The sequence below is a fragment of the Gopherus evgoodei genome, chromosome 11, assembly GCF_007399415.2.
Source record: "Gopherus evgoodei ecotype Sinaloan lineage chromosome 11, rGopEvg1_v1.p, whole genome shotgun sequence".
Taxonomy (NCBI): domain Eukaryota; kingdom Metazoa; phylum Chordata; order Testudines; family Testudinidae; genus Gopherus; species Gopherus evgoodei.
The window spans coordinates 35552361-35577265 of record NC_044332.1 but is presented as its reverse complement, the minus strand read 5'-3'; the positions used below and the strand labels follow the sequence as shown (position 1 = coordinate 35577265).

General features: G+C 47.2%; 1 protein-coding gene across 5 annotated transcripts in view; it reads right to left on the bottom strand.

The window, feature by feature from the left end:
- SESTD1 (SEC14 and spectrin domain containing 1) overlaps positions 1-15486 on the bottom strand; it is a 121421-nt gene extending 105935 nt beyond the window's left edge. Inside the window, exon 1 of one of the 5 annotated variants that reach the window (XM_030580929.1) lies at positions 15374-15486. The gene's annotated coding sequence lies outside the window, so the exon portion shown is untranslated. Of the gene's footprint in view, positions 1-14606; positions 14689-14896; positions 15093-15202; positions 15221-15373 lie in introns of those variants that run through there. The other 4 variants (XM_030580931.1, XM_030580932.1, XM_030580926.1 and 1 more) reach the window with 4 other exon arrangements.
- Positions 15487-24905: the final 9419 nt, after the last annotated feature.

The following is a 24905-nucleotide window of genomic DNA, read 5'->3' as shown; positions in this document are numbered from 1 at the left end:
AATTTCTTACATGAATACTTGTCATAAACAGATGGTTAAGGGTTAATGTCTCTTTCACCTGTAAAGGGTTAAGAAGCTCAGTGAACCTGGCCGACACCTGACCAGAGGACCAATGGGGGGACAAGAGTTGCAAAAGAGGTAAAAAAGCAAAATCTTGGTGGAGGGAAGTCTTTGTTTGTGCTGTTTGTTTTGTTCGTTGTTCGCTCTTGGGGCTAAGAGGGACCAGACGTACACCCAGGTGTTCCCAATCTTTCTGAATCAGTCTCTCATGTTTCAAAATTGTAAGTATAGCCAGGCAAGGCAGATTAGTCTTATGTTTGTTTTCTTAACTTGTGAATGTGTCTTTTGCTGGAAGGATTTTTACCTCTGTTTGCTGTAACTTTGAATATCAGGCTGGGGGTAGGAGGGGGTGGGGGGGAGTCCCTCTAGGCTATATGAATCTGAGTACCCTGTAAGCATTTTCCATCTTGATTTTACAGAGATTGCTTTTAATTAACGAAAGAAAAGGTAAAAATTTTCTTGTTTTGGAATCCATCAGGTTCTTAAAAAGGAAAAATCAAAGGGATTGAGTCTAAACTCACCAGGGATTGGTGGGGGGAAAAGGAAGGGAATGGTTAATTCCTATTTGTTTTAAGATCCAAAGAATTTGGATCTGTGTAGCTTCTCGAGGCAACCCAGGGAGGGGAAAGTCTGGGAGGGAGAAAAATGGGGGGATGGTTTATTTCTCCTTGTTTTAAGACCCAAGGGGTTTGGGTCTTGGGTTCCCCAGGGAAGGTTTTGGGGGAACAGGAAGTATGCCAAACACTATATTTTTGGCTGGTGGCAGCATACCAAATTTAAGCTAGTAATTAAGCTTAAAAGTGATCATGCAGGCCCCACTTTTTGAACGCTAAAGTTCAAAGAGGGGGAAAACCCTTGACAACACTCTTGAATCAAAAGACATCCCTCCATCTCTTAAATATATTATGCAACCTTTAATATCTAGGGAGCTCTCTCTAACAAAGGAATTAACATATCAAATATCTGATATTAAACTAGAAAGATGGAACATTACAACAAAAGCTCATTGTCCTCTCTCCCCTTCCTCTACCTCCGTGGTTCTCAACTAGGGGTACACACGCCCCTCGGGGTACACACAGGACTTCCAAGGGTACATCAACTCATCTAGATATTTCCCTAATTTTACAACAGACTACATAAAAAGCACTAGCAAAGTCAGTACAAACGAAAATTTCACACAGATAATGACATGTTTATTACTGCTCTATAAATGATACACTGAAATGTAAGTATAATATTTATATTCCAATCTATTTATTTTATAATTACAGGGTAAAAATTAGAAAATAAGCAATTTTTCACTAATATGTGCTGTGACTTTTCATACTTTTAGGTCTGATTTTGTAAGCAAGTAGTTTTAAGTGAGGTGAAACTTAGGGGTACACAAGACAAGTCAGACTCCTGAAAAGGGTGCAGTAAGTCTGGAAAGGTTGAGAGCCACTGCTCTACCTGATGAAGGTGGAAGTTGGGGTTCCCTTATCTCCTTCTGCTGGATGGGACCCCCATTCAACTATTCCTCCTCATTTGAAGTCCATTAGCTTCTTTTCCTCTCTATCCGCTTCACCAGGGGGAGGAACTCTATGGTTACTGATCCATTGGTCTGTTTTTCCTACATCCCTCATGCGGTCCAATATACAAGCCCCAAATACTGCTATTATGATTGGTATCCCCCTTGCCTTGCTGGAGAGTCAGCTAGAGGACCGCAGCACAGGCCACATGTACAGATCTTCCCAGACCCACATACAGTTCAAGAGTCATGGGATGAATATCCATCAACTGTAGAGTAAGAGGCTACATTCTCCTAAGTATTTCTTCACACAACACACAGTCAACCTTTGGAACTCCTTGCCAGAGGATGTTGTGAAAGCCAAGACCATAACAGGGTTCAAAAAAGAAGTAGATAAGTTCATGGAGGATAGGTCCATCAGTGGCTACTAGCCAGAATGGGCAGCGATGGTGTCCCTAGCCTTTGTTTGTCAGAAGCTGGGAATGAGCAACAGGGAATGGATCACTTGATGATTACCTGTTCTATTCATTCCTTCTGGGGCACCTGGCACTGGCCACTGTTGGAAGACAGGATACTGGGCTAGATGGACCTTTGCTCTGACCCAGTAGGGCCATTCTTATATTTTCCCCACCAATCAACCAATAAAAAAAAGTGTGCTAAGATATGGCACTGGATTTCTAAATCTTTCAGGAGCAGATCTAAAACAAAGGCTATGATGAAATAACAGACTATGATGAAGAGATAGCACTTAAACCTTTAATTTCCCTTCTTCTATGGCTGAGGGCTGTCAGGAAGTATTTTGTAAAGCTGTTGAATAACAATAGGCAGTGTGAGAGAAGAGACGGAGTAGATGATTCCAAACCATAAGCAGCTGGGGAAAAAAAAACAGATCCAGAGAAACAGCTGTACTGATGGAGTACAACTGCTGGCAGTGTGGAGAAACTTAAGTATAAACACACTCTAGGGTTTGAGATTAGAACTTGGCATTCATTTTATGACACTGATAGAGGAAAACAAGCTAGCTTTAAGACCGCATGATAATATAAAAGACTGGCTTAGGTTATAATGAAAATTAGTACGTTGGTCTCAACCAAGGTCCTGGAATATTTCAATATGAGCTGTATGGCCCAGTGACACTACTGAAAATTATATTATTTTGTTCCCATATACTCTGCAGTGGTACTAGAGAAGGGTGTGTGTGTATGTATATATTTAATTAATTTTCTAAACCAAAACTTATATATTTGGGTTCCTACTGTTGCTTAACATTTAAGATAATGAAGCCGAGCAGAAGCTAGAGATGAGACAAAGAATGAAATTCTGCCTCCTTGACTAACAAAAAAAAAAAAATCTCTCTTATCTAGACAACTGTATTTCTGATACCCTGTGAACAATCTTTCAACATGCAAAATTCAAGAGTAAGCTTTCGTCTGAGCTTTGTAATACCCTCAAGGGCCTTCTGTACTTCTAAAATCTTATTCTGAGAGTAGTCTGATTTTGATGCATGAGATGGAGGATATGCATAATAATCCTCCACACACAAGAGAACAAAAAACTCTATTAATTATAAACACAGAGGAAGGATGGTCTAGCCATTAGGGCATTAGTCTAGGAACTGGAGGACAAGAGTTCAAGTCCCTGCTCTGCCAAAGACTTCCTGTGTGATCTTGGGCAAGTCAGTTAGTCTCTGTGCCTCAATTCCCACATGTAAAATGGGAATAAGCAGTACTGCCCTTCCTCATAGAGGTGTTGAAAGCATAAATATATTGATGCTTGTGAGGTGCTCAGATACTGTGGTGATGGGGACCATAGAAGTTGTCACAGAGTGTGGGGGAGTCCTGCCCTGCACCCCTCTTCCTGGGACCCACAGTGACTCTTAGCCAGCCAGTAAAACAGAAGGTTTATTGGACAACAGGAACACAGGTTACAGCAGGGCTTGCAGGCACAGTCAGGACCCCTCCACCGAGTCCTTCTGGGCTTTCAGGGTGCTTGGATCCTAGCTAGGATACCCTGAATTCCGCCCACACAGCCCCAAGCCCAAACTCCAACTGCTTCCCTCCTGCCACTCCCTTCCTTTGTCCCCTTCCCGGGCAAAGGTGTTGACCTTTCCCCTCCCTTACCTAGCTCAGGTTACAGGCTCTGGCATCGTCCATCCCCTAAAGTCCTCCCCTGCTCTCCCACTCCCCACACAGACAGTACCTACTGCATCACATCTCTCCCCCCTTCAAGACTGAACTGAGCGGGGTCACTCTGCCCAGTGACCTGGGGAAGTTCAGGGTCCCCTCTCCGGGACAACGCATCCGCTGTCAGGTTGGCACTTCCCTTCACATGGACCACGTCCATGTCATAGTCCTGCAGGAGCAGGCTCCACCTCAGGAGCTTGGCGTTGGCTCCTTTCATCTGGTGCAGCCAGGTCAGGGGAGAGTGGTCAGTGTACACGGTGAAGTGTCGCCCAAAGAGATATGGCTCTAGCTTCTTAAGCGCCCATACCATGGCCAGACATTCCTTCTCGATGGCTGCGTAGCTTTGTTCCCAGGGTAGCAGCTTCTTACTCAGGTACACGATGGGGTGTCTCTCCCCCTTTTCATCCTCTTGCATTAACACCGCCCCCAGTCCCGTGTCTGAGGCATCGGTGAACACCATAAAGGGTTTGTCAAAATCTGGGTTTGCCAGAACTGGGCCACTAACCAGAGCCTCCTTCAGCACCCGGAAAGCCTCCTGGCACTGCTCAGTCCAGATCACCTTGTCTGGCTTCCCCTTTTTGCACAGTTCAGTGATGGGGCCGGCTATGGCACTAAAGTGGGGCACGAACCTTCGATAGTACCCCGCCATCCCAATAAAGGCCTGGACCTGCTTTTTGGTTTGGGGGGCAGGCCAGTCTCTGATTACCTCCACCTTGGCTGGTTCCGGCTTCAGGCAACCGGTCCCCACCCGATGGCCCAGGTAAGATACTTCAGCCATCCCCACCTTGCACTTCTCAGCCTTTACTGTTAACCCAGCCTTTCGGAGTCGGTCCAGGACTTGTTTAACCTGGGACATGTGGTCCTCCCAGGTCTGGCTGAAGACGCAGATGTCGTCAATATACGCCATGGCAAAACTCTCCATCCCCCTCAGTAGCTGATCCACCAGGCGCTGGAAGGTGGCCGGTGCTCCCTTGAGGCCGAAGGGCAGGGTCAGAAACTCACAGAGCCCCAGAGGGGTGATAAAGGCCGATTTCAGCCTGGCATCTGCGTCCAGTGGCACTTGCCAGTAGCCTTTGGTAAGATCCATGGTGGTGAGGTACCGAGCACCTCCCAGCTTGTCTAGGAGCTCGTCAGGCCTGGGCATAGGGTAGGCATCAGATACGGTGATGGCATTGAGCTTTCGATAGTCCACACAGAACCGGATTGACCCATCCTTCTTGGGAACCAGCACCACTGGCGAGGCCCAAGGGCTGGAAGACGGCTGGATCACCCCCAAAGCCAGCATGTCCCTGACCTCTCTTTCAAGATCCTGGGCAGTTTTACCAGTGACCCGAAAAGGGGAGCATCTTATAGGGGAATGTGACCCGGTCTCCACCCGGTGGACAGTCAAATTAGTGCGTCCAGGCTGGTTGGAAAACAGCTGTCAGTATAGATGCAGCACCCCCCTGATCTCAGCGTGCTGGCCCGGGGTCAGCTGATCAGAGAGGGGAATCGCCTCCAGGGGGGAACCCGCTTTGGTCCCAGGGAATAGATCTACTAATGGGTCATCTCCCTGCCCCTCCCAATGTCCACACACGGCCAACACCACATTCCCCCTGTCATAGTATGGTTTCATCATGTTTACATGGTACACCCGACGGTGATGTGCCCGGTTTGACAGCTCCACCACATAGTTTACCTCATTCAGTTGCTTGATAACCTTGAAGGGCCCTTCCCAGGCGGCCTGGAGTTTGTTTCTCCTCACGGGGATGAGAACCATCACCTGATCTCCGGTGGCGAAGGCACGGGCCCGTGCCGTGCGGTCATACCAGACCTTCTGCCTCCTCTGGGCTTGGGCCAGATTCTCCCTGGCCAGGCCCATGAGCTCGGCCAGTCTTTCCCGGAAGGTCAGGACATACTCCACCACTGACTCTCCCTCGGGAGAGGCCTTCCCCTCCCATTCGTCCCTCATCAGGTCTAGGGGCCCCCTTACCCGCCTTCCATACAACAGTTCGAAAGGTGAAAACCCGGTAGATTCCTGGGGTACCTCCCTGTACGCAAGCAGCAGGTGAGGTAAGTACTTGTCCCAATCTTGCGGATGCTGGTTCATAAATGTTTTTAGCATCATCTTCAGCGTCCCGTTGAACCTTTCTACCAGCCCATTGGACTGGGGGTGATACGCTGAGGCCCAGTTGTGCTGGACCCCACATTTCTGCCATAAGGACCGGAGCAGGGCCGACATGAAGTTGGACCCCTGGTCCGTTAAGACCTCCTTGGGGAACCCCACCTGGCTGAAAATTGTCAGCAGCGCATCTGCCACTGTGTCTACTTCGATAGAGGACAAGGCCACCGCCTCGGGGTAGCGAGTGGCAAAATCCACAACCACCAGAATGTATTTCTTCCCTGACCGGGTCATCTTGCTGAGGGGTCCCACTATGTCCATGGCCACCTTCTGGAAAGGTTCTTCTATGATGGGTAAAGGCCTCAAAGCCGCTTTCCCCTTGTCCCGGGCCTTCCCCACCCTCTGGCAGGGGTCACAGGATTGACAGTACTGTCGGACATGGGTAAAGACCCCAGGCCAGTAAAAGTTCTGTAGCAGCCTCTGCCTGGTGCGTCGGATTCCCTGGTGCCCTGCAAGAGGGATGTCATGGGCCAGGTACAGCAGCTTGTGACGAAACTTCTGGAGAACCACCAGCTGTCTTCTGATCCCCCATGACTCTACTTCCCCTGGGGGAGCCCATTCTCGGTACAGGAACCCTTTCTCCCACAGGAACCTCTCCTTGCAACCTCTCCTCATGGTCTGTACCGCACTAAGGTCAGCCCAGTCCCAGTGCTTCCGCAAGGAGGGATCTTTCTGCAACTCGGCCTGGAACTCAGCAGCTGGGACAGGGATGGGGACCGGCTCTTTCTTGCTGGCTGGGTCTGAGGCCGCAGCCTCTCTGCATCATGCCCCTGGGCGTTCCCCGCTCCCTGGGTTAGGGTCCTGCACCTCGGGTCGAGTACCTTCCCCGTTGTTGGGGTGCAGTGCCCTTTGCCGACTCTGACTACGAGTCACGACCAGGGCACTCTGGGTGTTACTAGGCCAGTCCTTGAGGTCCCCTCCCATTAACACGTCAGTGGGCAAATATCGGTGTACCCCCACATCCTTGGGGCCCTCCTTGGCCCCCCATTTCAGGTGTACCCTTGCCACGGGCACCTTGAATGGGGTCCCGCCCACGCCCATCAGGGTCAGGTAGGTGTCAGGCACCATCCGATCTGAGGCCACTACCTCGGGTCGGGCCAGCGTCACTTCTGCGCCCGTGTCCCAGTACCCAGTGACCTTCCTCCCATCTACCTCCAGGGAAACAATGCACTCCTTCCGGAGGGGCAGCCCCGCGCCCACCTGGTAAACCAAAAACCCGGAGCCTGGAGCATCCACAGGCGGTACGTTGCCAGCCCCCCTTTCCTGGGAATGTAGCCCCTCCTCCGATTGGGTTTTTACCCAGTCCACCCTCTGCGGGTTGGGTCTGCTTGGTCTGTCCCTGAGCTTGGGGCACTGGGCCCGTATGTGACCTCGTTGGCCACAGCGATAGCAGCCCATGTCTCGTGGGTCCCCTTCAGTGGGTTGGAGGGACCTGACGCTGGATGTTCCCCTTTTGGGGGGGTTCTCCATAGGACCCCGCTGGGAGGTCCCATGATGACTCTCTCTCTGCGTTGAGGCAGGCTTGCTCCTTCGAGACTCCTCCCTGCCATCCCCTGCCCGACTGTCCACAAATTGGTCGGCCAGCCGGCCTGCGTGCTGTGGGTTCTCCGGCTTCTGGTCCATCAACCACAGCCTCAAGTCGGACGGGCACTGCTCGTACAGGTGCTCCAGTATGAATAGGTCAAGCAGGTCCTCTTTAGTTTGGGCCCCAGCTGTCCACTTGCGGGCATATCCCTGCGCCCGGTTGACCAGTTGTAGGTATGTGACCTCACGGGTTTTACGCTGGCTCCGGAACTTTTTCCGGTACATCTCAGGAGTCAGCCCAAACTCGCGGAGCAGGGCCTGTTTGAACAGTTCGTAGTCCCCTGCCTCCGCCCCTTTCAGTCGGCTGTACACCTCCACGGCTGTGGAGTCCAGTAAGGGGGTGAGAACTGCAATCCTGTCTGCAGGGTCAACCCGGTGCAGCTCGCAGGCATTCTCAAAGGCCGTCAGGAAGGTATCTATGTCCTCCCCCTCCTTACGCCGGGGCAGCAAGTGCTTATCAAAGCTCTTTGTAGGCTTGGGTCCCCCCTCACTCACCGCAGCCAGGGCCCCACTGCTCGCCAGCCGGGCCAGCTCCAGCTCATGTTCACGCTGTTTCGCCTTCTCCTCGCCTCTTTCCTCTTTAACTCGAATTCCTCCCGTTTCAGCTCCCTTTCATATTCCAGCCACGTCCGCTCCACGGATGCCGAGCGTTGCCGGGAGGATCCCCTGCTGGGGGGTGAGCTTCGCTGGGCAGATCCCCTGCTGGCCGGGGGTGTCACGGTGCCCTCGGTATACACTGGGCTCCTCCCCGCCCTTCCCCTAGGCCTAGGAAGGGGGGGTCTTGGGAAGCCCTCGTCCGCCGGCTGACCACTCCCAGCGGGGACAGACACTGGTGCCTGCGCTGCATCTGCCCGACTGCTTCCCTCAGAGACAGGGCTCCGTTCATTCATGCAGTCTCCCTGCTCCAGCTGGGCAATCAGCTGGTCCTTCCTGAGCCTCCCTGGGTGCAGCCCCCTCTGCTTGCACAGCGTCACCAGGTCACACTTGCGCCGCTTGGCATACATCTTCCTGCTGGGCGCTCACAGGCCGGGGTGCTCGCCGCTCCCCACGGTTTTCAGGGGGACCCCTAGTGCACCAGCCCTTCTTGAGGTCACCACCTCTCTTCCAGGGTCGAGCTGCAGACTCCTCCGCCCCTGGGACCGCTCGCTGCAATCCCCCGGGGGACCCTGTTACTGCAAAGTCCTTCTCACTGGGCACACACTCCCAGGGGTTAATCACCCCTTCGTTTTACTGCTCCCCAGTCACTTACTGCAGGAAGCGCCGTCCACGGGGTGCAGTATGTCCCGCCGCTGCCACCAGTTGTCACGGAGTGTGGGGGAGTCCTGCCCTGCACCCCTCTTCCTGGGACCCACAGTGACTCTTAGCCAGCCAGTAAAACAGAAGGTTTATTGGACAACAGGAACACAGGTTACAGCAGGGCTTGCAGGCACAGTCAGGACCCCTCCACCGAGTCCTTCTGGGCTTTCAGGGTGCTTGGATCCTAGCTAGGATACCCTGAATTCCGCCCACACAGCCCCAAGCCCAAACTCCAACTGCTTCCCTCCTGCCACTCCCTTCCTTTGTCCCCTTCCCGGCCAAAGGTGTTGACCTTTCCCCTCCCTTACCTAGCTCAGGTTACAGGCTCTGGCATCGTCCATCCCCTAAAGTCCTCCCCTGCTCTCCCACTCCCCTTACAGACAGTACCTACTGCATCACAGAAGTACCTTAGATTGACCTGGTTGATGTGCAGTTTGTCCACATGAAACATGCAAATGACATGAATCTTACAGTGTTTATGCACCAATGGCTTATACCTCCGATATATTTGTAACTGAAAAAATTTTGAAAACAGAATGAAGTTCACTAGATCTTATGTTGCCACAAAACATAGTAAGTATTTGAGCAGCTACTTAAAAAAAAAATCTTGTAAGATAGGTCACTTCTATAAACTGCATGATGTGCTTGTTTTCTTTAATTTTCTGTACCCTTCCTATACCTCTGATCACAGAGCCAATCAATAAGCAGCAACAAACTAGCCTGAATAGATAACACAAACCACAACCTGAACAGTCACTGCAGTAACCATTCAGTGTCAAAAAAAAAAAATTTTTTTGACCAAAAATTATTTGCCTTGCTGCAGGCTTTGGAACTTAGTAAACTCAGGCCAAGAAGACTGCTATATTGAGCAAGTTCTACAGAGATAACACATCTTTCTACTGATAATATCCTGCCTCAAGCCCTCAAGGTGGTACATCTGAGAACTGTCAGCAAAATCATATCAGGGGACCTTAGCCATCAAGATGATGCACAGGGAAAGAGGCAGCTCTAGTGTAGCCATACCTCACAGCATAGGGCTCTGCTGATTAAAAATCAACATTTTCAAGAAAACCGGGGGGGGGGGAGCACGGAAAAGAGAGAGAAAGCAGTGCATATCATCTCACCTGTGTGATGTGTTCATGCCAATTCCTTCCATTAAGGAGGGCCACTTCTTTCCCAAATTCAACCCTGCATATCACTACTATGCCAAGAATAACCTAATCTATTGAGAGAAAATCCAATTACTCACTTCATTCCCCAAACATTCTCTCATTTTTTGCCTTATTTTCTGTTCAACCCTCAGTTCCACTGAGCCTTCAACTCAACACATTCAAAACAGATCACCACCACCTCTGGCTCAACACCAACTCCACATTCACCCTACTGCCATGAACCCAAGAGTAACTCTGGTGGGCAACCTGCAGCTCATCAGGGTAATCTGCTGGTGGGCCACCAGACAGTTTGTTTACATTTGCATGGCCGCCCACAGCTCCCAATGGCCGCGGTTCACTGTTCGCAGCCAATAGGAGCTGCGGGAAGTGGCACGGGCCGTAGGGACCTGCTGGTTGATGCTTCCCATGGCTCCCATTGGGAGGGAACGGTGAACCGCAGCCACTGGGAGCTGAGGACAGCCATGCAAATATAAACGAACTGTCTGGCAGCCTGCCAGCGGATTACTCTGATTGGCTGCATGTTGTCTACGGGCTGCAAGTTACCCACCACTGGTTTAACTTGACTCTGATTTCTCATTTGCCTCCTACCTCTCCTAGGCCTATAAATCCACCTATCACTTCTGCAGCACTCTTACATCAATCACTGTTTCAGTCACTCATTTTCCAATTCATACCTTCATCTCCTCTTGTCTTAACTACTATTATTTCCTTCTTTATGGATTCCTTAGGTCCCAATGTTCCAAACATCAAACTTGTCCATAATGCAGCAACTCATCTTCTCTGATAGAAACAGAAAAACAGCACCCCATATTCATGTGCTCTCGCTTCCTTGTCCATTTTAGAATCCAGTATAAGTTTCTCCTCACTTCAAAGTCTTCCATAGACTTGCTTCTAATTTAGTCTAGAGTGCACAGTTTCAACACCAGACTCTTATTTGCGGTTCCCTATCTCCACGTCTACGCACCAGTTAACCCACACCTTTCCCTTCTGAAACAGTCTTCCTGCTTCTCTCCACGCATCTCCCTGATGCTTTTCAAATCCTCTCCCCTGCACTCCCCATACCAACTTCCTCTCTAGTAAAATTCATAAACCTCCCATCCTATTTTCTCTGTATTCATTCACCCTCTGTCCTAAAACATTTTAAGATACTTCAGTACCAGGATTAGATACTGTAACCATCATTGTATTCACATGTATTGTAGAGACTAATCACTAACAGCACCATTCTGGGAAACTTTTCTATGAAGGTCTATGAACTAAGATGTTAAACTGAACTACACAATGTACACTACATATCTGAAGTTTGTTTTTTAAAAATGCCACTATTTGAAAATATGTTCCACAAAACTCAAGAACCTGTAGACCCAATAAAACCTTGTAAGGAAGTTCTGAACTGCAGTCGAGATACCTTTCTTAACTCTCCGGCTACATCCATTGCCTGGATATATTCTGATGCCCTGTATTCTAACATGGGTGGGAACTACAAAAGTTTTGAATGAAGATTTTAATTTTCAAATTTCTGAATCAAACTATGGATATTACATTACTACTTACTATATGTGCTGCAGTATCCAGGTACAATGGGATGTATTAAGGAAGTAGGTTTGAGCTTTTACTCAGAGCTTCTGTGGATTTAAATGAAAGTTTAATTTGAACATACTTTTTTAGTAGCTTTTAATATACATTATCATTTAGAAACCTTGTTAGGAGGATTTATATAATGTCACAACTTACATAATGGGAGGGGGAAAATTTTCTATTATATATTCATATACATTTAAATCAGGGATTTAAGTTGACTGTGGGATTGCAGGAATCGCATGTTTTATATCAAAACATATGGTAGAAATCAGCACTGGTTACAATTAACAGGCTTTGCTCCTGAGGCAGCACCGGAAGCAGTGGGAAAGCAATGAGAATGACTGTTCTTGTAGTATATTTTCAGCTAGAGGTGATCCACAGAGAGCATGAAATTTGATCGCCTCAAAGAAAGAAAATGGCAAAGCAAAGCGGGAACAGTGTGGGGAAGAAAAGAGAAGAGATATGACTATAAACTGGACCAGTCATTACCTTAAAAGAAACTTGATTATTACAAATTCCACTCAAGATTTATGCTAGAACACAAGGCATCAGAAGATACTCCTTTCAAATAAAAAATAAATCTTTGACAAATACTTCAATATAAGGGGTAGTGTCTTATGGGGGTGGTGGAGTACCCCCACATGCACAGAAAGAAAGAAAAGGCATGGATTTGTATTTGTCATACACAAGGCCAGTGATTAATCTAAATAAGCTCCTTAAGTTTCTCACACCCCCAAATGAAACATCAACTTCTCTCATAGCAAGGCTTGAAAAGAAATTTACTGGACACTTTCTAGTCAGATGACTAAGGCAGATGCAGGGAATGCAAGTACACACTTCTACAGATCCAGGGACAGCAACAATGCCCCCCACCTAAGCTGCTCAAAGAAAAAGGGTGGATGGTGGGATTCCTAGGACAGTGCTGGTTTTGGGCCCTGCTCAGAGGCTCTACCTATTCTATCTGAATCTAGCTGATAAATATGTATGTTTCCCCAGCCTACTTTTTGCAGCTGGGAGGGAAAAGTTTTCCTCCCTCTCCCCTACCCTGAAGACTGCTGACTATTGTGTGAGGATTGTGTTGTGGTTCTCTACCACCGTTTTTTGGCTCCCCTTTCCAAATAATACCTCCAGTGCCCTCCCTGCTGCTGCTCATAGCTCTCCCAAACAGTAGCTAGCTGACATTGACCTGCTTCTTGTCTATTTCACTGAGACTCCCAAGAACTGAACAACAATGAAACTAGCTTTCACTCTACTTCCCCTATTTAGGAAAGTTTTTCCCTGCAGCAAAGGCAGGTACTGGAATACCCTGTCACCAGACTCAGGAAGACAGCATCACTTTGGTTCATGCAATGAAGGTTATCTCCACAACTATTTGGAATCAAAAGCTTCATTTTCTTAAATGAAACGTTTGATTGAGTAAGAAATGACAACTTAGGCCACCCTACTCTTCAGAGAAAGCTTCCTACTTGTACTGTAACACATACAGCCAGGATGTTCCGATTTCCAAGATTGTGATCAATTTTTTTTTTTTTTTTTGCAAGCTAGCTGGCAAGGGCTGTTTTATGTGATTCTGCAGGAGGCAGTACATTGCAATGGAGATCTCATTCTCTGTAGGATTCTGCAGACTCTGCACAACCATCACTGCAGAGAAATTTTATATTCCAGCTATCTACAGTTCTTTTTTTTCCCCTCTCATGGTTGACACCTCCATTCCTGAATTAGGCCTCTCCAACCAAACTTCTGTCTGTTTCACCCTGAGGTCACCCTTCCCACCCCATTTCCCCTCCCTTTTTTCTTCTCACAATGAAGACTGCTCAGGGTTGACAATGCCAGTTGGGAACTAGAAAATAAATTATTCAGTTTAAAAGGAGAGTCCTCACTAGGGTGTCAGACGAGCAATATGGCTTTGCTTGTGGAGTTGCTGCTCTCATACACAATAAAGGTATACATTGTTGCATTACATTTAAGATGTATAGCAAACAAGAAGGGGGAAAGGGAAATAAATATTCATTAAATCATAATGTTAATTAATTTTAGTCACATTTTAATGCAAAGTCAACATTTCACCTTTGCAGATATCATTAGGACATTTGCATTTTTAGGACTGCAATCAGTGCAATGACCAATTGTATTTTCTTAAGGGTTGAGGAGGAGAGATGACAAAAGAGCTGACAAAATTGCCCACTGACTCAGTCTCGTGCTATTTCGTGGGTCCACATGAGCAATACCAAATTTTTGCTCATTTTAAAAAAGAGGGTTGTGCTTCAGTGATTGTCTCCATTCATAAGATTGCCACCAAAGTGCTTTCTCCGGGCACACACAATACTCGGAAGAGAGTGCTTTAGAATATGTCCTTCCCACACATTTCTGGCTAACAACCTCTCTATAAACCTCTCAATGGGCAGCACAATGCAGTACAATCAGAAGGGGGAAAAGGCAAATTTGCAAAACAATGGACCTGTCAAAATCAAAGAAATGGCAACCACAGCTCTTGGTTTAGCTTCCAGAAGCCAGCAAGATAGGATGCCAAGGTACTGACCCCACAGTGATTGTTCCAAGACCAGCAGAGCCTCCTCATTACACTTCTACCAACAGCTGTACAGATCAGGCACTGTGAAAACCCCCCATAATAAACCAAACATCTCTGCCCCCCGGGATGCTGGCGCTTTTCCTCCGGAGCCTTGTCTCTCCCCAAAGACCCTTCCCTCTGCCCAAACCACCATCTTTTCCCCTTGCAAAGTCTACCCGGCAGTGGCAGGGTACAAAGCCGTGCGGCGCACACAGCAACAAGGGCCGGGGAGGAGAAAGGCGCCGGGGGCCGCAGCGGGAAGGGGACCGGGGTCCCCCCCGCAGCCGCAGCCGCCTCGGTGCGTGACAACACAAAGGACGGCGGCCGCCGCAGTCCCGGGGGAGCCCGCGCAGCACAGGGCGCCTCCCCGAGCCCCCGGCCAGGCACAAGCCCCACAGTCCTCGAACCTGTTGCGGGGATTGAGCGAACCCGGGGGTGGAGGGGGGGCGCTGCTAGGGCTCGTCACCCCCCGGGGCAGCAAACACCCAGGTACCTGGGAGCCTCTCGCCGGCTCCCGAGAGAAGCGGCTGGGAGCCTGGGCAGGGGACCCCGCAATCGCTGCTCCCGCCCGTAGCGAGCAGGGCTGCTCCGCTGGTGGAGCACGTCCCTCCGGGAGAAGGGAGCCCAGCCCCGCCGCCTCAGCCCGGGGAACAAAGCCCAGTCAGGCCGCAGGGCCTGCTCTCCTCCCCGCCCCACCCCCGCCCGCCGCCGGAGAGCCCGCGGCCGCAGCCCGCGCCGCCAGCAGCCGGGGGACGAGCCCCCCCACCCAGCCAGGCTACTCACCTGGCGAGGGGCGGCGGCGGCCCCACTGCCCCGGGCCTGGCGGCAGAGCCCCGCGAGACGAGCAGGCAGCGCCGAGCGATCGCTGCGGGAGGCAGCCGGCGAACCCAGCCCCAGCCCGGCTCTGCTGCGGCTGCCCGAGGACCCGGCGTGCAGAGAAGGGCAGCAGGAGCTACAGTATCTCCCCCCTTAGCCGGAGCTGCAGCTGGTTTGGGGCAGGGTCAGCAGAGAATCGGCAACAACAAGCCCCACCCCGAAGGAAAACAATGCACTAGCCAAGCCACCCCCGCCCCCTCCACTCAACCTTACCGGGTAGGAGCAGCAGGCATCCCCCACTATCACCCTATTGCCCCCAGCTGGTAGCATCAGGCACTCACCCAAACGCCCACATTAGCTACCCCTACTAGGTAGCATGAGGCACTTACCCTGATTCTCTCCCCTCTCCATTACCTACCCCCACCGGGTAGGATCAACACTCACCAGATTTCCCCTACGTGGTACCATCAGGCACTCATCCACATTGCACTCTCCCTCTCCCCTCACGATGTAGGATCAGCATCAGATACAGTATTCATCTAATTCTGGAAAGAAAGTGGCCTCTCCTGGGTGCTCTTACTGCCTTCTTCCTGTCCTTAACCTCTTAACCACCGGAGAAAGAAGAACAATGCTTGACCCTGCTGTTAAGGATAAAACAGTATTAGTATTTTATATATTAAGTGCCTGCCACTGGCTCTGGCAATCTGCAGGGTTACATTTATAATGACAACAAACAACAATTCAGTGTGACAGTTATGAAGATGGACACCTTAGCACTTCATCAGAAAGGAAAAAAATAACTAAATGCAAATCCCAAATACAATACTAAAAAGGCAGCTAGGCCAACAAAAGGTCCTATCCTGTACTCCTTGCCTAGACAAAATACCAACCAAGGACAACAGTAAAGAGGTATGTAAAACATAGGAGACTGGGCCTCAAGAACATTTCTACCTGGTCCTGCCACAACATAAGGGGCTGGACTTACTACCTCTGGAGGTCCCTTAGAGTCCTACCGTTCTATGATTTTGCTTTGGTGTGGGAAGGTATCACTGACACCCTTAAAATAAAACCTAGACTTCACCCCCAAAAGCATTGTGTATGTTACCTTGCAAGCTTCCTTCAGTGAGGACTGGTTATGATTTGAAATATTCACCAGCGAAACCCAGAGTATAAAGAAAGTCACAATAATAAATGTCAGTCAGTTTTTCCTAATGATTAAGATGAGGCCATTGTAAATTTCCAGTATATGGACGGATTGGAGGAAGAACAGACAACGGGCTAGCTAGTGGTGCTGTTCATACTGTCAGCACTTCTGTTGTTCTCCCTGCTTTTCAAGAGCTTTATATTTATATTTTATATTATAAAAATTAACAAGGCTGAAACTTGTCATTCAGAATGTTACTGCTAAAGCAATTATTCTTATTTACAAATTTTTAAAAATTCTTTCAGCCACTTCTTAAGCTATGAGGCATGAGCTTCAGGACTCTTCAATCTGCAAAAATGTAAGCATATGCTCACTTTATGCACATGAGTAGTCCGGTTGGCTCCAATCCTGCAACTGACTGCTTGAGTGGACCTCTGAGTTTATGCAGAGTCAGTTGTAGGATTGGGGCCACTGAAGTCAATGGGACTATTCACATACTTAAACATGTTTGTAAAATGTTTGCAGGATCAGGGCCTATATCTGATCATCATTTTTTTCAACCAAATGTCAGATTTTTAATTCACTATTTAAATTTACTTCTTCCATAGTACATAGAAATTTAGGCCATGGAACTGCACCAGTAACTGCACAGGCAGATCCCTGCACCCATATGGAGCCCCATTGATCACAACATGAATGGAGTCAATTGCAGGATTGAGGTTTTAGGGCTCAAATGGGCACATAGTATTTTTTAGTTACTAACTATTCCAATCCGTGGAGCAGAAAGAAAAAAAGAGTCTGCTAAAAAAGGGGTCCTGAGATCTGGAGAAAAGACAGCTGGAATGGTCACCTCCTTCCTCTACCTAAGCCACTCTGAGACCACCAGCTGCAGAGTCAGGGAGCAAGGGGCTTTTCAAGAAACTCCAAATGTAGACCCTGACCAAAAATCAGTACTCTCCCAGCAGGAAAGTCAGAGAAATACCCAAAGAGCAAGTGAGCAGGAGCTCACAATGTCTCCAGCTGCCTTATAGTGGTGAACCATTGCTTCCTCTTTGCCACCCTTTCACCAGCAACAACAGCAGAACCTCAGCAGTAGGTGCAGAGTGTGGAGCCTTCACAGCTTTTTGTGCTAGGTTTTTGTTTTCTTTGCTTTTTTGTCTCATTCTCTTTGTGCAATCTCAAATGCAGTCTTGTCAAATTCTGGAGTCGGGGGCAGCTGGAGGCACCTAACTTGAATTATAATGCTTCATAGCCCAAATTACACATCATGCACCTTTTCTTAAGATTGTTTTTATTTTACTTGAAAGGGGGAAATAATTATTTGGCAAATGATATCCTATAATTGATATTGCCTTCCAACTATGGGGCTATCTGGTCACTACCTTAAGAAAAACATGCAAAAACATACCAAAGCTGTGTAGCACCTATAAGAAGAGTTAACAGGAGAGATGGATCATGCAAGAAGCTGCAGTGGTTTAAAGATTTTATTTTGCAGCAATTAAATGAAATGACCATAAAATGAAATCTGTCATTTCCTCTGCCTGACATTTTAAGATTATCATTTTCTTATCTGTGGACAAGATAGCAGGAAACCCTAATGAATGAGTGGAGGAAGTGAAGTGACCAGAGGAAAGGTTTGCTAACATACAGGATGGAGACCATATCTTAGGGGCCTGTAATAGCACCAGGCAGAAGTAGTAAACAAATACATACATGGCAAAGAACTACTGTGACTCCATCTGCTCCTTTCCAGCAGGACTCAGAGTGGTGGATGATATCTGCAGGGCTGGTGCAACCCATTAGGCGACCGCCACGCTAGCATTTGGGGGGCGGCATTTTGGGTCCTTCGGTGGCAACCGTTGTGGCCAGATCTTTGACCACCCCGGTCATCGTCAGCATTTAGGTGGAGGGACCTGAGGCGGAGCGGCGCGGGAAGGGCTGCCTGCAGCAAGTAAGGGGGGGCATGACACACAGGGGAACTGCTCCCCGCCCCAGCTCACCTCTGCTCCACCTCCTCCCCTGAGCGCGCTGCCCTGCTCTGTTTCTCTCCCTCCCAGGCTTGCAGCACCAAAGAGCTGATTAGTGCCGCAAGCCTGGGAGGAGGGAGAAGTGGAGCGGCAATGGTGTGCTCAGAGAGGAGACGGAGCAGAAGTGAGCTGGGGTGAGGAGCTGCCGCACAGCTCCCCAGGCCATGGGGAGCTGCCACGGGGGGGTGCCTCAGAATGGAGGGGGGAAGTGGAGAGTTGCCACAGGGCTGGGGGCGAGGGGGCGCAAGGTGGAAGTTTCACGTAGGGGGTGAAACATCCTTGCACCCGCCCTGGATATCTGTTTCTGTTCCCCGCATTCCCACCTTGTCAGTGCCCTGTAGGCATCTATTCCGTCTTTCCTTTTCTTCATATATCTACGAAAGACAAGTTGGAGAGTTAGTGGGATACTATTGGCTCCACTGGCAACAATACCACTGATGACACTCAGTTATGTATCTCATTTTCCATAGATTTCACCAGTGCCACTATAAGGTTGTTACAGTGCCTACGAGATTTCAGTTCCTGAAAGAACAGGGTGGCTTTAAATGCCATTGGGTAAAGACTGAGGCAATATTTGTCACAAGGGGAACTGGGGAGAAATGCTTTCAGGAAAACTAGCCAGGATATTGTCCTCTCCTTAAAGCCAGCTGCCCTTTGTCAAGGAAGTGACACTTCTAAGACTTATTTCTGAGGCTATATAATCAGGTAACTTTCATGGCAAGAAACATGCCTTCTTCCACCTACAGCTTGCTACAAAATCTTCCCCCTTCCACCCAAATGAGTACCTGGTTATAGTGACATTTATCACTTCCAGACTGTATTAATGTAATGCACTATATCTCATGCTGACTGTGAAACCCATATATTGTGCAGAATGTAGCAACCTGGCTCCTCAACAGGAAGGACCACTGTACAGTCTCTGGGATCCAGTCCTTAGACCAGCTGCCAATATATTTCTATTTATTCTGTTAGAATAAAAATCAGGTCCAAGCTATGTCACTGACTGCATCCCTAGCCATAATCTGCCAAAAAAGTAACACACCTCTGGGACACTGAAGCTAGAGATAAACAATTCTTATTCAAAAGGATCTTCTGTGGGCAAACTTTCAGAGGAGATTAAACTAATCGAAAGGCTAGCCACCTTTAGGATATGTTGTAAGAGATTCCTCTTTGTGAAAGCTTTCCCCCATAACTGGAAGGATTTTTACAACCACCAGATTAACAACAAAATATTAAACAAAAAAAGTCTCCTAACAGCCTGCTATAAATGGTGAAAGGAGAAGAGCCACCTATTTTTATCAATTTCAAATTGAAAATACTTGAATATGCAGGACCAGATATAAACATTTTATAGTTAATAAAGAACAAGTATTTTAAGAACACTGTATTTTTAATACTCTCCAAACCCAACCTTCATTAACTTTTCAACGTGCATGTACAGTCTACATACCTTCAGAGGTAGAAGGGAGGAGCAGAGAGGTTTATTGGACTGGCTAATGTTTACTCAAGATTCCAAGTGCTGCTGGACTTTGCATTGTAGATTGAAGGATCGCTTTGGAATGCTTGGCAGAAGAGGCAACTGCCATCAGAAACTGGAGTGGGAAGTGCAAAGCCAGTGGAAACAACATATACTGATACTTATAATCCTGGAAAGCAACAAAACTATAAATTAAAGAGAAAAATACCGATGACTTCAGTAATGACTATTTTACTTATTAATTCAAATTCATAAAAAGCCCTAAAGGTGCCCACATTGTGCTCTTGACACCTATCCTATAAATTAAGCTACACACTATCACAAATGTACTTTTCTTTTCTTTAAAATAAGACTTTGCTCATTTACGACGCTTTCCAACTGAGGATCTCTAAACTGTTTGGAAATATTAATGAATTAAGCTTAACAAAAACCCTTGCAGGTAGGTAGGTGTACATCATTGGTTAATAATGAAATTTAGGCAGAGAAAGGTTACAGGCCAAATTCTCTTCCTCTTTGCCTCAGGATATGTCTACACTATGGGATTATTCTGATTTTACATAAACCGGTTTGTAAAACAGATTGTATAAAGTCGAGTGCACGCGGCCACACGAAGCACAATAATTTGGCGGTGTGCATCCATGTACCGAGGCTAGTGTCGATTTATGGAGCATTGCACTGTGGGTAGCTATCCCATAGCTGTCCCATAGTTCCCGCAGTCTCCCCCACCCATTGGAATTCTGGGTTGAGATCCCAATGCACGATGGTGCAAAAACAGTGTCGCAGGTGATTCTGGGTAAATGTCATCACTCAATCCTTCCTCCATGAAAGCAACGGCAGACAATCATTTCATGCCCTTTTTCCCTGGATTGCCCTGGCAGACACCATAGCATGGCAACCATGGAGCTGTTTTGCCTTTTGTCACTGCTGACAGAGGCGGTACCGCAGTGCTACACAGCAGCATTCATTTGCCTTTGCAAGGTAGCAGAGATGGTTACCATCCCTATTGCACTGTTTGCCATTGTAATTTGGCGATGAGATGACAGTTTTCAATCATTTTGTACCGTTTGCAATTGGGAATTGGTGATGACGATTATCAAGCATTTTGTACCGTCTGCTGCTATCATGGGTGCTCCTGGCTGGCCTCGCTGAGGTCGGCTGGGAGCGCATGGACAAAAATGGGAATGACTCCCCGGGTCATTCCCTTCTTTATGTTTTGTCTAAAAATAGAGTCAGTCCTGCCTAGACTATGGAGCAAGTCTACTAGAGAGCCAGAGAGCACAGCCGCTCTGGGTCAGAGCCCCAGAGACCCTGCAGAAATGATGAGCTGCATGCCATTCTAGGGTGTGCCCGCGCAACAACCCCACCCATTGCTTTCCTCCTCCCACACCCCTCCTGGACTACCGTGGCAGTGTGCCCCCATTTGTGTGATGAAATAATAAAAAAATGCAGTAATAAGAAACACTGACTTTTTAGCGAGATACAGTGAGGGGGAGGCAGCCTCCTGCTGCTATTATTGTCCAGGGAGAACAGAATCTTTTCTTTAGACATGAAAGGGGGGCGGGTGATGGAGCTCAGGCTCCAGCTGCTATGATGAGGACGGTTACCCAGCATTTTGTACCATCTGCCAGGAATGACAGGGAGTCATTCCCATTTTTACCCAGGTGCCCCCGGCTGACCTCACTGAGGCTAGCCAGGAGCACTCACAGGATTATGATGAGGATGGCTACCAGTCATTTTGTATTGTACCGTCTGCCACCGGGGAAGGGAGAGGAGAGGATGCTGCTGTTTAGCGCTCCAGCACCCCGTCTACCAGCAGCATCCAACAGACATACAGTGACATTGAAAAGTGGCAAGAAACGATTTTTTCCCCTTTTCTTGGAGTGGGGGGGGGGGGTAAATTGATGACATATTTCCTGAACTACTGGTGACAATGTTTTTGAACCTTCAGGCATTGGGAGCTCAGCCAAGAATGCAAATGCTTTTCAGAGACTGCAGGAACTTGATAGCTCAAGTCCTCAGTCCTCCCATCCTTCCCTCCATGACCATCCATTTGATTCGTTGGCTTTCTGTTACGCTTGTCACACAGCACTGTGCTGTGGACTCTGTATCATAGCCTGGAGATTTTTTCAAATGCTTTGTCATTTCGTCTTCTGCAACGGAGCTCTGATAGAACAGTTTTGTCTCCCCATACAGCGATCAGATCCAGTATCTCCCGTACAGTCCATGCTGGAGCTCTTTTTGAATTTGGGACTGCATTGCCACCCGTGCTGATCAGAGCTCCACGCTGGGCAAACAGGAAATGAAATTCAAAAGTTTGCGGGGCTTTTCCTGTCTACCTGGCCAGTGCATCCGAGTTCAGATTGCTTTCCAGAGTGGGCACAATGGTGCACTGTGGGATACCACCCGGAGGCCAATACCGTCGATTTGCGGCCACACTAACCCTAATCCGACATGGCAATACCGATTTCAGCACTACTCCTCTCGTCAGGGAGGAGTACAGAAACCGGTTTAAAGAGCCCTTTATATCGATATAAAGGGTCTCGTTGTGTGGACGGTTGCAGGGTTAAATCAGTTTAATGCTGCTAAATTCGGTTTAAACGCATAGTGTAGACCAGGCCTCAGTCATGGTGCTGGAGCTGGAACTGTTCTTCAATGGCCAGCAAAGAATTCCCATAATGTAGGCATAAAATGGTATGGCCAGTTCTTCTGCTAACTGATTCTTTGCCCAGGACATATTGAGGTTGAAGTGTGCTTATGCTGTGCCAAATTTCAGCTTGTGTATGGTCCCTTGGAGCCATAATGAGGTGGTGAAAGTTACAGCAAACTAGGGACTACTCAACTTTATACTGGGGCCATAGCTGAGAAATCTTGAGTATGAGGGAGTCAATGCTGACTCCCTAACTGATCTTCTCCTCATGTCCTGTGCTGTGCGATCTTGGCACAAGAGAGAATCTGAGCCTAAGTATTTTGCTCAAGGTTTCACAGGCAGTCTGTGTCACCGCCAGGAGTGCTGGCTGATGCTTTAATTACAGGGGTTCCCAACAGGAATCTATTCATAATTCCATCTGGTCATAATATATTTTTCTATCATTGATGCTGTTCATCATTTCTGCTAAAATTGTTTTTATTTTCCAAAAGTGTTGCTAGAGCTACTAAATGTAATTACAGGAAATAAGGAAAAACTGTCATGAGCTTTGTTAACTGAGCTGTGTGATGACACAAAAGAGCCTTTGTTATAGCCACAGCAACACTCATACTATGGCAATAACCTACATATTGCTTCCTTCCTTTCTTGATGTTCTTCCAAAAATACAGTTTATGCAATACAGTATTTGAAGTATTTTAACTTGTCACGTGCAGTCATGAGTCTGGCCTCATCTTTACTTTCTAGATGCCTTGTCTTGTAATAAAAGTTTTTTTGCTGCACTCCTCAGATTATCCGTATCTGTAACTGACATTCACATGGCAACTCTTGAAGATGGGGATACTTTAGAAATTTTCTCTGGCTCCACCTACTGCTAAATAAAGGAACTGTGAATAGAGAGATGGACCTTTTGGACTCTTCTCAGACATCCCTTTCCTGAGATTATTAATCTTACTTATTATTTGTTTGCTCAGATCTACAAAAGATGCAAAAGATGGGTGGCCATATTAATCATTATTCTAAAAATAGTGTAAATAGTTACATTATTGTAAGTTTAGACTCATGTTATAAGTGTATAGAAGATATAATTTGCATACTATTGTAATTCATTGATTGTGTATATCTTAAATCCATCTGGTCACTGAAGTGAATATAGGAACATGTATTTGTACATGGAGAATTGTAGTCATGATAAGGCAATATCATCATGTGGATAACTAGCCTCATAAACCTGGTGTTTTAATATCTTACCTACTGGTATCAGCCAGATTAGTGGTGGCAAAACAATGTTAATAAATTATATTAAAAGGCTTGGAAAATTGTAGTGATAGGAAAATTAATGCACCAGATACACACCTGCTAAATCAGCAGAAATAAAACCAATATTTAGAAATTTTGCTACTACTATTGAATTCTCAAGTAAGCTACATACCTACCTACCATTTGCCAAAAATACCTGCAACTTTCTAGTGATTTCTAGTAAAGGTGGTACAAAAAGTGAACTAGTGGGGAGAATTATTAACAGCATAAAATCTTGGTAACTGAAAGAGAGAAAAAAGTTAGTAAAATACTGAGCTAGATTGTCAAATACTATAAACACATGTAGTTCCATTTATTTTAGTGGAGCTGTGTTGGTTAACACTGACTGAAGATCTGACACGCAACGTAGAAAGTAAGTTTTCTTACATTGGTATGTATCTAATATATACTTTTCTTATTTGCTTCAAGTTTTCTGTTTGTGTATGTGTGGAGGGAGGGTTGTCGGAGTTGTTTGCAGAGGAGCAAGAGTGACAGGATTCTCAACGACATTTTCTCAGAGGCCTCTAAATCCCAAGGCTTCTTCTGTCATCTTGAACTTTTCCAGTCAAAATTCACCATTGTGCCTGCTAGGCCATAGATATTCTGAAAGCTGCTTGACTCTACAGTTTGTTAAGTTTCTTTATCATTCTGGAGCCTTACATTTACACTTGTATTTCAAGAAAAGAGAGCATCCTTATTTTATAGAAACTCAGCATTATTCATTGGAATTCACCCTGCAAGGCAAGAAATCCTCTGCAGGAAAGATGGAATTTTAAAGCTTCAAGAAATAATTTTTGTTAATTTACCTGTGAAAAGAATTACAGTTGATTAGCACCACTGTTTTATGTTTCTGAGTAATCAATCCCTGGTATTCAGGAGTAGAGCTCAGAAGAGGGACTTAGGATAAAAAAAGCCAGTTGCTTGGCAAACTTGTAAGGTGCAAACGGGAGAGTTTCCGAGGGAGTGGGAGAGACTTTCCTTCTGGGTAGAATTCTACATTCAATATTGTGATGGCATGATGATTGACCAGTGGTTGTAACTTGCAACAGATGTGTCATATTCTTTTTCTTGTCTGAAGCCAAAGGGACTTCCTGTGTATGAAGTGCAAGTTGCTGGCTGTGCTGCAAGAAAAGATTCTTGGACTAGAAGGGCAAGTACAGATGCTGTGGAGTATCAGAGAAGCTGAGAAGATTTGGGAAGCATCACTATATCAGATTAAAGGAAGAAAGGAACTGGCCCCCTCAAGAAATCAAATAAATGGAAATCAGATAGGAGGCTTGGCAGTTCTTAGTCACCAAACCAATAGAACAAGGCTGTATTCTGCACAACTGGAGGCAGACACAGGTGGGCAGGCTGTGACCACCAGACAATAGGAACAGAAAGAA